This window comes from Lissotriton vulgaris, chromosome 4_1, assembly GCF_964263255.1.
Source record: "Lissotriton vulgaris chromosome 4_1, aLisVul1.2, whole genome shotgun sequence".
NCBI lineage: Eukaryota > Metazoa > Chordata > Amphibia > Caudata > Salamandridae > Lissotriton > Lissotriton vulgaris.
The window spans coordinates 348386276-348398554 of NC_141691.1; the positions used below are offsets into that span (position 1 = coordinate 348386276).

The 12279-nt window shown below is 47.6% G+C and overlaps 1 protein-coding gene across 1 annotated transcript in view; it reads left to right on the forward strand.

Moving 5' to 3' along the window:
• LOC147718734 (sodium- and chloride-dependent neutral and basic amino acid transporter B(0+)-like) overlaps positions 1 to 12279 on the forward strand; it is a 746574-nt gene that overhangs the window by 40619 nt on the left and 693676 nt on the right. The gene's annotated exons all lie outside the window — the stretch shown is intronic.

Consider the following 12279-nt stretch of genomic DNA (forward strand, 5'->3'; position numbering starts at 1 on the left):
ATCACCAAGCATACCCCTGAAGCCCTCGTGGGCTTCACACCAACAATGCGCCCAAAAATCAGGAGGGGCACTTGGTAGGAGGGGGCGGGCACCGGCAATGTGCCCCGATGCCTCCTCTAACAGTATTGGCCCCCTTCGCTGGAGTCCCCCCGACTAGGGACTCACTAAGCCACAACTGCTCCCCTCTCCCGAAGCGGCCCCGCACTCACCGGTCTGCTTCCTGGAGGCAGCTCTCTTCTCCGGCTGTGGGGCTCTCCCTTCGCTCTGGGAGCCTCGCGGTCAGACTTCTCCGGTTTCTCCCGTGCAGAGCGGGCCACACGCTGGGTCAGGTGGAGGCGGGGTGGGCTCTCGTCCTCCCCCTTGATGGCGATGCACCCTCGGCCGTTGGCGGGGCTCTCCCAGGGCACGGGAGCCCCGCAAGAGGGTCCAAGCACTTCCGGGTCGTCCTGTTGTCCCGCTGCAGCTTTCCTGACTTTCGGGTCACAGCTGCGGCCAATCGCAGCGCGGCCCTGGGGTAGGGAGGCGGGACAGCGCCTCCCAATCGCTCTCTGGGCCGGCGGCTTCCTCGATCACCAGCGGCGATTCGGGCAAATGCCGGGTGGGCACCGGCTTGTTAAGAATAAACAATAAATCGAGGTGGGCACTCGATTTGATCAGCGGTCCGGGGCAAATGCCGGGTGGGCACCGGCTTGGACAATTACAGCTCCTCCAAGCTCTATGGCAGAGGCAAGCGCCCCTAAGCGCTAGGGGGGTTAGGAGGACCAAGAGAAAGCGCTCCCCAGCGCTTGTGGATAAATAAAGCGCTTCCAGGCGCTATAAAGGCAAATCAAGTGCTCCCAAGTGCTAGCAGGCAAAAGAAGGTCTCTGTTAAAAATAAAGCGCTCCCCCAGTGCTACAAGCAAGGTCCAGCAGCAAAGTGAAGCAAAGGGGGACCCAGCAAAAGTTATCCAGAGTCCAGGACATCAGTCCATCAGGTATCCAGGGGCTGGCCAGGGCCCAGGGAGGCAAGCCTTCCCCTGGGCCCAAGCAGCAGCACGCCCCTGGCAGGATTCAAGTTGGAAACAAGAACCTTTTGGAAAGGGACACAGCCCCTTTTTATACAGGGAAATCCTTTGTCTAGCAGGGTGCAGGCAGTGTGAGAACCAGCTACAACTGGGTATAGGGAACTCCTTTCACAGGCCAGGCTAGGGACATCAGACGCACCACAGGGGGTGGTGCCAGCGCTGTGTGGGGAAAACCCAGCCCCATTCACTCCCAGGTGCTATCTCCTCCCACCACTCTAGTTGCAGATGCAGTCATTCGACCAAGGGCTGACTCAGACAACCTCCTAGGGGATCCCCAGCCCCTGTCACCCTCAGACCAGACAGTCAATCCACAAACAGGTCCAGGCACCCTCCTGGAGCCAGGCTCCAGCCAATCACATGCCAGGCACAAATTACACAAATATGCCAACTTCTAGAAGGGACACAATCTCACGAGTTCGCACATACCAAACTCGACCCTGCACTCCGCACACATCAGGAACTACCATGGTCATACATATTCCCCATGCATTCCGATTGGAGGGCAGGTCACTCACTACACATACACAGAGAGCTCATGCACTTTACACTGTACCACAGTGAAAAAGTGCGCAGAGGCCTAAAATCACCAACAGCAGGTCACAGAAACAGGCTAGGAAAAAGCAAAAAGTCTCGGGGTGAACCTGCCAAAAGGGCCGGGTCCAACACATGTGTGTACTGGGTTGGCGGAGCGATCAAAAGAATGAAGATGGAATAAACCCAGATCAGTTGACTGGGGGTGAGTGCTTGCATTGTTCAACACTCTGTCCATCATCCCCTTTGCTTTTGCTTTGTTCGCCCTAAGTTGGCAGGGTATGCCCAGATTTGGGTCCCTTGCTCACTTTGCCACTGTTTTCAAGCTAGCCTGGCTGATGACAGCTAATTAGCCAGAAACTGGTTCCAGGATGCTTGTTTACGGTCAAGGGAAGACATGGATTGGCAGTTCGGGCTGGACTGTTCCCATATGGCATAGGGTCAGACTGATTTGCATATGGCCATGTCTAGACTGGGTTGGCAAAGCGAGCTAAAGAATGAAGATGAATTAAACCCAGATCATTTGACTGGGGGTGAGTGCTTGCATTGTTCAACACTCTGTCCATCATCCCCTTTGCTTTTGCTTTGTTCGCCCTAAGTTGGCAGGGTATGCCCAGAGGTGGGTCCCTTGCTCACTTTACCACTGGATTCAAGCTAGCCTGGCTGATGACGGCTGAATAGCCAGAAACCGGTCCCAGGTTGCTTGTTTCCGGTCCAGGTAAAACATGGATTGGCAGTTCCGGCTGCACTGTTCCCATGAGGCACAGGGTCAGACTGATTTGCATATTGCAATGTCTGAACTGGGGTGGCGTAGTTAGCTAAAGAATGATGATGGATTAAACCCAGATCAGTTGACTGGGGGTGAGTGCTTGCATTGTTCAACACGCCGTTGATCGTCCCCTTTGGTTTTGCTTTGTTCGCCATAAGTTGGCAGGGTATGCCCAGACATGGGTCCCTTGCTCACTTTGCCACTGGATTCAAGCTAGCCTGGCTGATGATGGCTGATTATACAGAAACCGGTCCCAGGATGTTTGTTTCCGGTTCAGGGAAGACATGGCTTGACAGTTCGGGCTGGACTGTTCCCATGAGGCACAGGGTCTCAGACTGATTGGTATATGGCCATGTCTGCACTGGGGTGGTGCAGTGAGCTAAAGAATGATGATGGATTAAACCCAGATCAGTTGACTGGGGGTGAGTGCTTGCATTGTTCAACACTACGTCAATCGTCTCCTTTGGTTTTGCTTTGTTCGCCCTAGCTTGGCAGGGTATGCCCAGACTTGGGTCCCTTGCTCACTTTGCCACTGGATTCAAGCTAGCCTGGCTGATGATGGCTGATTATACAGAAACCGGTCCCAGGATGTTTGTTTCCAGGTTCAGGGAAGGCATGGCTTGGCAGTTCGGGCTGGACTGTTCCTAAGTGGCACAGGGTCATACTGATTTGCATATGGCCATGTCTGAACTGGGGTGGCGGAGTGAACTAAAGAATGATGATGGATTAAACCACGATCAGTTGACTGGGGGTGAGTGTTTGCATTGTTCATTACTGCGTCCATCATCCCCTTTGGGCATTGCTATGGGCAGCTATAAACCCTGATTGTAAATGATCCATCCAACAATCCATGTCTCTCCAGATTGGTGGTGAGCTGCTTGTTGACCATGGACTTGAGTACCTCGCCAAAATAAGGAAGCAGAGAAATGGGCGATAATTATTCGGTACCTTAGGGTCAGTAGAAGGTTTTTCAGGATGGGCTACACCCTTGCTGCTTTCCATCTATCAGGGACTGTTGCTTGTGCTAAGGACATATTAAATAAGTCAGTAAGATTTGTGTGAAGAGAGGGGGCAATGGTTGAAAAGAAACCAAGTGAGACCGGATCTACTGGAAAACACGACTTGATCTTTGACAGGGCAGTTGAGACTTTATCCGAAGTGAATGCAGTGAACTCTTTTAAAAGAGGAATGGTAGGGTTAAAGTTGATGTCAGGATCGTTCTCGGGATTTTTAGTATCGTGGTGCAGGAAAGAAATATCAATAGTATTGATCTGTTCCTCAAAAAAAGAGGACAACATGTCTACCCATTCTTGCGAAGATGTGTTACAGGGCTGACAGAGGAGAGGATTATTAAAGTCCTTTAGTATTTTGTAGAGCTTCTTGTTGGAATTTAAAGAGCAGTTGATTCTGTTTATAAAATACAGTTTTTGACTCTTTTTATTATTGTCTAGGTAACCTCAGTGGATGAATTTATACATTTGTGGATCTTCAATGCTTTTGGTTTTTCTCCATTTACCCTCAGCGTTTCTACTGGAATGTTTTTCAGTTTTCAATGATTCTGTATACCAGGGTGATACCCTAGGCTTAAGCTTGATCCTTGACGGAGGGGCTAGGGTGTTCAAGGCCAGTGTGATTGCTGCCTCGAAGGCTGTTGCTGCATGATCAAGGTTCTCGGTGCATGGTAGAGTTGGGGCTAAAATGGGTCAAAAGGGAGGCAGTGGTGACTTTCCGCCAAGGCCTTCTCCATGTGGGTTCACTGCTGTGGTCATCCAGTTGGAGTGAGTAACGATTAGTGACCTTCTTTGAATGGTGATTTTGAGAGACGAGCTAATAATACATAGTCAGTTCCCAAAATCAGAATTGATTTACACAAAGTCAATGTGTGCATTTTCAGGATGACGTTTTGCAAATTGATCCTTCATACATCTGGTGCAAAGAGTTTATAGAGTTCATTTCAAGTGCGAGTAAAAAGAATAAAACGTGAAAAGATGGAAACTAAGACAGAATTCAGGCTGGAAGTCCTTGCTCAAGGGCTTCGAATGTTATTTAGGAAAACAGAAAATAACGGTAGAAAACAAAGGGTGAAAAATAGCGGAGACTTATCAATGGGGAAAGCCTGAAATCCCCTACTCTCCCCAAAAATCAGCATAGCTCCTAACTGGAGGGCTTTGGGCATTGCATCTGATTTGCAGAGTTTTTCTAGTTCTAATAAGCTCCGAAGGATGAAGCTGAGCAGTAGTCCCTGTCCATCTGATGTAAAACATGAATATTTAGTGCTGAACATTGCTGTGAGCCACTCACAGGCAGAGGAGCTGCGCCCAGAATGGTTCAACATTTGACTCACATGTGTCAAGGTGTCTAGCAAGATGGAGTTAAAGTAGCTGCAGAACCTGTTGATGAATTCATGATGCCATGCTGGTCATAGTGAGTACTACATGATATGATAATGAAGCCAACAATCTGTAGTTATCTCTGGTTTGAATTTTCTGAACTGATAGGAGATGTCTGACCATGCAAAGGAGCTTTCTAAGACCCTGACACTATTCTGGATTCATATTGTGTGTTTCATATTGGTTCCTGGCTCTAGATGGATTTTGTTGCAGGATTAATAATTTAGACATGATAAACACAGTTATTCCCAAACCCAGTTTGTTGCAGTTCTTCAGGTTGAGTCTACAAAACTCAGTCCTCTTGTTTCATGGTTTCTATGGTCAGAGTTCTTACTGGTTCCAAGAAATTTAGGTTTATATTTCTCAGTTCCCATCCTTACAATAGTAGACTTTTTCCGTAATCTATTTGTCAGTAGATATCATGTAAGGAATCAGAGATTCGAGACCTAAGGAGACGCACCCTCTACCACTAGCCTTCTATGAGACATCAGAAATTGAATGTTGACAATTTATGGACCAGGCTAGGAATTCTATGAGGCAAAAAAATAAGTAATTGGTAGGCAATATTGCGCCAAGCCACACAATCTTCACAAACATCCCACTACCACTCTCAATATACCATGATACAAATTGTGTGCTGACTGCTGAGTGGCATCAATATTGTCAGATCAGATTTGTTTACAAGCTATATTCCAGGATGCTTGTTTATAGCTCTTCTATTCCCTTCAACTCTACTGATCCCAAACCAGTTTAGCCAGAAGAACTTTAAATACATTGTAGCTCCATCCCATGGCACAGTCCATGGAACTCTTACTGAATTGTGGATATGATGACAAAGGATCTGCTTATTATTCTCTTCTCAAAATAGAAAAGTGGGATGATAGTTATTCAAATTCACAGTCTAGTAAAAAAGGTGAACTCCCCCTTCTTCTATTTTGTTTGGCTTGTGTGTTTCTTTTGAAGCCTGGCCTGTAGGATGGCCTTCTGCAAGGTCATAAAGAATTGCAGAAAGATGTGACAATCTCTTTGCAATTATAAATCATATTATGCCTTAAAGTTGATGCAGAGCCACTCTTCTCCCATGTCTTTACAGTAAAAAACCTAAAATAGCTTACTCAAATACTAATGCTGATGTGAAGTTCTGAGTACAAATCATATCCCCAGGATGTGAAAATGGTAGCCTTCCCATGTTTCCACAATCCAAGTGTCTATCAGCGACCACGAAGAAAACAGTCACACACCAACAGACTTGATTACAGCAACCCACTCTAAGTCAGAATCACCAAACCGCTCTTAAAAAGGCTCCAGGTCCAAAAGGCTGCAGCAAGACACACACTCAACCTCCCTTGCCACACGTATATCTTTCCACTTCTCAGGGAACTCCACTGGCTCCCTATACACAAACATACTCAGTTCAAATTCTTCACACACATTCATATGAAGCACTCCACAATATAGACTCCTGCTACTGCACACACTTCTGCCAACCTTCCTGACACCTTCTCTCAGTTAGTCTCTCACTAGCACAGGTACCCTGCAAACACAAAACAAGGCTGAAGTTCGCACGTTCTCATACACCTTCCCCAATGCAAAAACAACTTCCCAAAGCACATCAGATACGCTTCATCACTTTTTGAGTTCCGCAAGACACTGCAGACCCAGCTTTTCAAATGATTGTCATACAAGGAAGCCTCCTCCTACCCACCTGTGAAGTGACTGGATACCTCACAGGATTAGCATGATATACAAACAGACACACAAACTTTAACACAACATTTATGTGCAACTTTGGTGCTGATTGCATTTACCAAAATCTCTACATTGAATTTATTAATGATACACTTACTCAGTGTAGCGTTGAATAAAGATCATGAACACATCGGTGAGGATAATGATATCTGCCCCTAAATTTGAACAATAGACCATTGAATAGCAGAGTAAGCTACGTGTATCATTACTGCTGTCTTAAAAGGATATAGTTATTACTTTGGACAGACCTCAGTGACAATCAAATGGTGTTAAAGGATTAGTACAAGTCTGAAATTTTAGGAGTTTCACAGACAAGAGAAGGACATATTGGGGCAAATTGATGTTGGATTGCCCATGCATCACACAAGTAAAGCAAGGGCAATGCAGCACTAAAGTCGGGGAGGAGCCATGCGCCGGTCCAAGGTGGCCATGTGAGACCTCTGCTCCGCCACCACTCTCCCCTGAACCTCACAATTCTGCCACCTATCCTGCCCGAGGAGCTCGGGAATCGGAAGAAAAGCGGGAGCGGAGCTCCCAGCTCCTATCCCGGATGTCATGAACCGGAGCGCTGGGCTCCGTCCTGTAAGGCCTGTCGGGACTTTGAAACCGGGGATTGGCGTGATTTGGTGACCAACCCTGCCGAGGCCGCTTCCTGGCCACGAGTAGCCAGGGTGACACTGGTCAGACCGGGCGGAGAAATGGAGGACTGAAAGGAGGGGTGCTGGCGGAGCATCGTGCCGCAACAATAAAGGAAGCATATTAGGGGTCAGTCAGGGGGCAACGGTGGCAGTGTATCCAGGCCAGTAACGGGCACATTGGACAGTTCATGGGGCATAACCCCCCCCCGTGTCTGGTCTGAAGTATCTGTGGTGTCTGTGGTGCCCCCGCCCGGAAATTCCTGGCTCTATGTCCACAGCGTCTTGGTGGTCCGACCGGTGGTCAGCATCGCTTCCGCAGATCTTTGACCACTATGATAAGATTTCCACAGTGACACCGCTTGATTGCGTGCTGCGCTGTTCCCTCAATGGCGACTAAACCGAACTCTGAGAAGCACCCGACTAGGACATCTAAGGGATTCAGGCAAGTCCAAACTAATAAATTGGATCGATACACTCTCCCCAAGGGATCGCCGGTGGACTCCAGACACGCCACTATGGTGGGGGGGAATCCAGGAGCCCCGCATCGGATCTGACCCTGCATGACGTCATGGCTGCTATAGATGGGGCAAGTCATCCCTGGGCAAAAAATTGAGTCACTGGAACATAAGATTGATACAGTCTCCATAGAAGTGAATCTTTTTTTTTTTTTTACCGTTTTTATTGGCATTTTCTCCAAACAGAACAGTGCAGTCATCTCTACATTAAAGTGCATTGTGCATTTCCCCCTGCTCCCGCCGCCCCCCCCAGTCATTACCCACAATAAGACATACAATTCACATATAAAGGTGAGCACCAGATGGGTTCCCCACAACATTATCAGCATTTCAATTATAATATAGTCTCTTCGTCCTCCAATATGGACGTCTCGTAATGGGCCCTTACAGACCGGCATCCAGTCCGTGATAGTTTCGCCATTTCCCCCACACTTTTCTGAACTTCCTAGGACACCCCCTTGCCTTATATGTAACCCTTTCAGCCGCCATATACATATCTAGGCCTCCCCTCCATTCCTCCAGACATGGTATCACTGATGCCCCCCAATATTTCGCAATGTCCCTCTTAGCCACTACTAAAGCCAGTACAAGGAAGGTCAGCAGCGGGCGCGGAAGGTCCACATCGATTGTCATGCCCAATAGAGCCAGCTTTGGGTCAACCTGTAATTGAATCTCTAGTACTGCAGACAGTTCCGTGAAAACATCCGACCAGTACCCCTGTATTTTAGGGCACGACCACAGGACATGAAAGAAGTCACCCCTGGGATCCTGACATCGTAGGCAGTTAGCATCATCTGTCTTTCCCATCTTCTGAAGCCTCACCCTGTCGAAGTAGGTTCTATGTAGCACGTTAAATTGGATAAGGCGGAGTCGAGATTTAACTGCCACCTCCCTAGGATGTGTTAATACCAGTTCCCAGTCAATGTCTTCTATGCCTTCCACATCCGCCTCCCATTGCTGTCGTAGCATGGCCAGGTCCCCAACATATTATTCGTGAGGGTCTTATAGGTTAAAGATACTGCCTTCAGCTGGATATGTTCCTGTAGGAGTCTACCTTCAAGTGGGGCAAATTCTGCCAGATCTACAGTGTCAATATTCTGGGCTCCCCATGCATGTTGTAATCTAGTGTATTTGTATCTCTGTGTGGGGTGTAGGCCAAATTCCGTGACCAGAGCCGTAAATGTTTTCAGTTGCCCTTTGGCAATGACATCTCCCAACGTGGAGATCCCTATGTCGTCCCACCTACTGTATCCCGTCAGTTTGTGGAGCTCCATCAGCCACGTGCAGTGCCAGATTGGTGTTTGTTTCGTTGGCTTCCTGTCCCACCCCATACGTTTCATGGACGCCCTCCAGGCATGAATGGTAATTTCAGTTGCCGGTAGAAGACGTTTCCGGCCATGTCCCCCATACAGATAGGAAAGGATGTGTCTGGGTGCTAACTTGTGTCGCTCTACTGCGTAGGAGGGGTGGTCTGCCTGCGCATGTATCCATTCGTTAATCTGGGCCAGATGTTCCGCCCAGTAATATGCTTCCAGATTCGGGAGCAAGATCCCCCCGCTATATTGGTGCCTCTGTAGGGTGGTCAGGGCCACCCTAGGTTGTTTGCCCAGCCATATAAAGGCCCGGAGGTCCGCATGTATTTTGGGGAAGACTTCTGAGGGGAGGGGGTAGTACTCATTTTGAAGGGCGTACAGGTACTTGGGGAGAATAATCATTTTATACATGGCCGCTCGGCCTAGGAGGGTGAGCGGGAGCAGTCTTTAGCGGTCCATATCTGCAATGGAGTTCACCATGATACGCTCAATGTTACGGGTGTATGAGACATGTCTATCCAGGGTGAGGTAGACCCCTAAATACTGAAATCCCTCAGTCGTAGTGAGCAGCCGTCCTGGAAGGTCCGACCACTCCTCTCTCCCTGCGGGGTCGTATAAGACTGACTTATGCCAATTTATTCTGTATCCGGCATGGTCACCGTACAGTTCCAGTTTGTGAAATAGCTGCGGGATCGACGTCTCCGGGGATGTTACATACAGGAGGACGTCGTCTGCATAAAGCGAGATCTTTTCCTCGTTTAATTCTCCTTCGGTCCGCTGAAATGCCCTGATTGTCGGGTTCTGGCGAGTTCTAGCCGCCAAGGCCTCTATCGTTAGAGTGAATAAGAGTGGGGAGAGGGGGCACCCCTGCCTGGTCCCTCGTCGTATTTGGAATTCCCACAAGAGGACTCCGTTCACTCTCACCCTGACCCTCGGTTCAGTGTACAGCAGCTGCACCCATTTTTGGAATTTCGGCCCAAAGCCGAATTTCTGTAGGACACCCTCCAGAAAAGGCCAGTGCACCGCATCAAAGGCTTTTTCTGCATCTAGGGACAGGAACCAGTGTGGGTCCTCCCTGTCCCTGACCTCCTGCAGCCAATTGTGAGTGCGCCTGAGATTCAGTCTGGTAGCCCTGTTTGGTATGAACCCAGTCTGATCAAGGTGGATCTTATCGCCAAGATGGCGGCCAATCGCTTTGTTTCCGAATTTAATAATGAAATTGGACGATAGGACTCGCAAAGCTCTTTCGGTTTGTCGTCCTTGTGAATAGGGACAATAATAGCCATGGTCAGATCGGGAGGGAGCCTACCGTTCTGGAGGGCATCCTCATATAGGCCCTTCAGATGTTTTACTAGCAGGTCAGTCGTTCGTTTAAAGAATCCGACCTTATGGGGCCCTGTAAGGAGCGGCCAATAAAAAGGGAAAGATGGTTTGATCTGAACTGTTCAGTAGCTCATCGTAAGCTGTTGGCAGCTCTAAAATCTAATCCAGTAGACAAATGTGCCATAGCAGTCCTCAGGAAAACCAATAAAATGGCTCTAACAAAACGGAAAAATGAGATTAAAAATGAGGCATGGAACGAGCTATTATCTATTGATGTTATTTGAAATTGTGCCAAATTTTGGGAAGTTATTAATGAACCCTTTTTCTAAGATTCCACAGACAATCGCCTTGGTTGTAATATAGAGGAGCAGGCCTGGTACAATCATTTAAAATTGGTGTATGGTGATGTGGATACCCAAGGTCACACTGGCACAATATTTGAGATTGAGGCTTACAATCTGACCCATACAGAGTCAGAGGTAGCAGAGGCCATAAGCCAAATGACAAGCAGTAAGGCCCCTAGACCAGACGGTGTCCCAGCCGATCTTTTTAAATCCAACATAAAGACATGGTCCAAAATACTGGTCAACATTTTTAATAAGGCATGTAATTCTGGCCTGCCTAGTTCGTGGTCTGAGCCAGTAATAGTGCCTATTTTTAAAAAAGGTAACAGAGGGGACCCTAGTTGTTACTGTCCCATTTCACTTATTGATTCCGTCGTAAAGGTGCTTGGTAGGGTGGTACTTAGTAAACTCACAGGTTGGCTATCTGAAACTAAAATCTTATCAAATCTGCAATACGGATTTAGGAAAGAAAGAAGAACCAGCGATCAATGCCTCAATTTACCCCTTTTAATTGGGAAGTATACAGTCGCCAAGAAGGGGACACTCTATCTAGCAATTATGGACCTTTCCTCGGCCTTTGACAGAGTGAATAGGTCCAAATTATGGGTTATGCTTCTCAAATTAGGTGTGAATGGAAATATTGTGCATTTCCTTGCCGATCTGCATAGGGACTTAACTGCCACTGTGAGATATGATCAAAAGGGCAACTGTACCCAGGGAATTCGTATTACCAATGGTGTTAGGCAGGGGTGCATTTTGGCCTCTTTACTTTTTACCCTCTACATTAATAACTTAGACCAAGCGTTTGGTGAAGTATGTAAAGCCATTCCACGTGTAGGGGAACGCCTGATCCCGGCACTCCTCTAAGCGGATGATGCCGCCCTCCTAGCACGAACGGCGGTAGGGTTACAACTTCTTTTAAACTCCTTTACTGTTTTTATGAAATCCTCGGATCTAAGTGTCCACTTTTCTAAATCCAATATCATGATAACCGGCCCTAAACCAAAAAGGGTTAAAACTCTTTGTTGCCAGGGTAACGTTCTCACCAGGGTTTCTAACTTTCCCTATTTAGGTATTACTTTTGACGATCAAGGTACCTGGACCCCGCAAATACATGCTAAAAGAAATGTTCTGGCCAGATCAACATCAGCTGTCCTGGGTTTTGTACGCAGACTAGGGACCAGAGCAATGTAAGCCCTCTTAAAAATATATGGAGCAAAATGCATCTCCCTTGCGATGTATGGCGCAGATATTTGGGGTTTTCGGAACGCAAGGGATATTCAAGTTGTTGAGAATACGTTTTTAAAAAACCTTTTATCTGTCTCACAATCCATGTCTGGTTATATTGTCCATCAGGAGATTGAAGCTGGTTTTTTGGAAGATTTAATTGCCATTGCACCTCTCCTAAAGTGGATTTCAACTTGGTTAAACCCTGAACTAGCACTGAACCGCAAAGTATTGAGAGATTGTCTGGCCCTAGATCAAGCGAACCGTATCCCCTGGCTGAGTTATGTCCACAGGCTGGCAGTGAAATTGGGACGGCCAGAGATATTTAGCTCACCTGACAAGTTGGTAAAAGGAGATATGAAATGGGTGAAGGAATCATATTTGTAAATGGCCGCTATGGATAGAGAAGAAAGGGA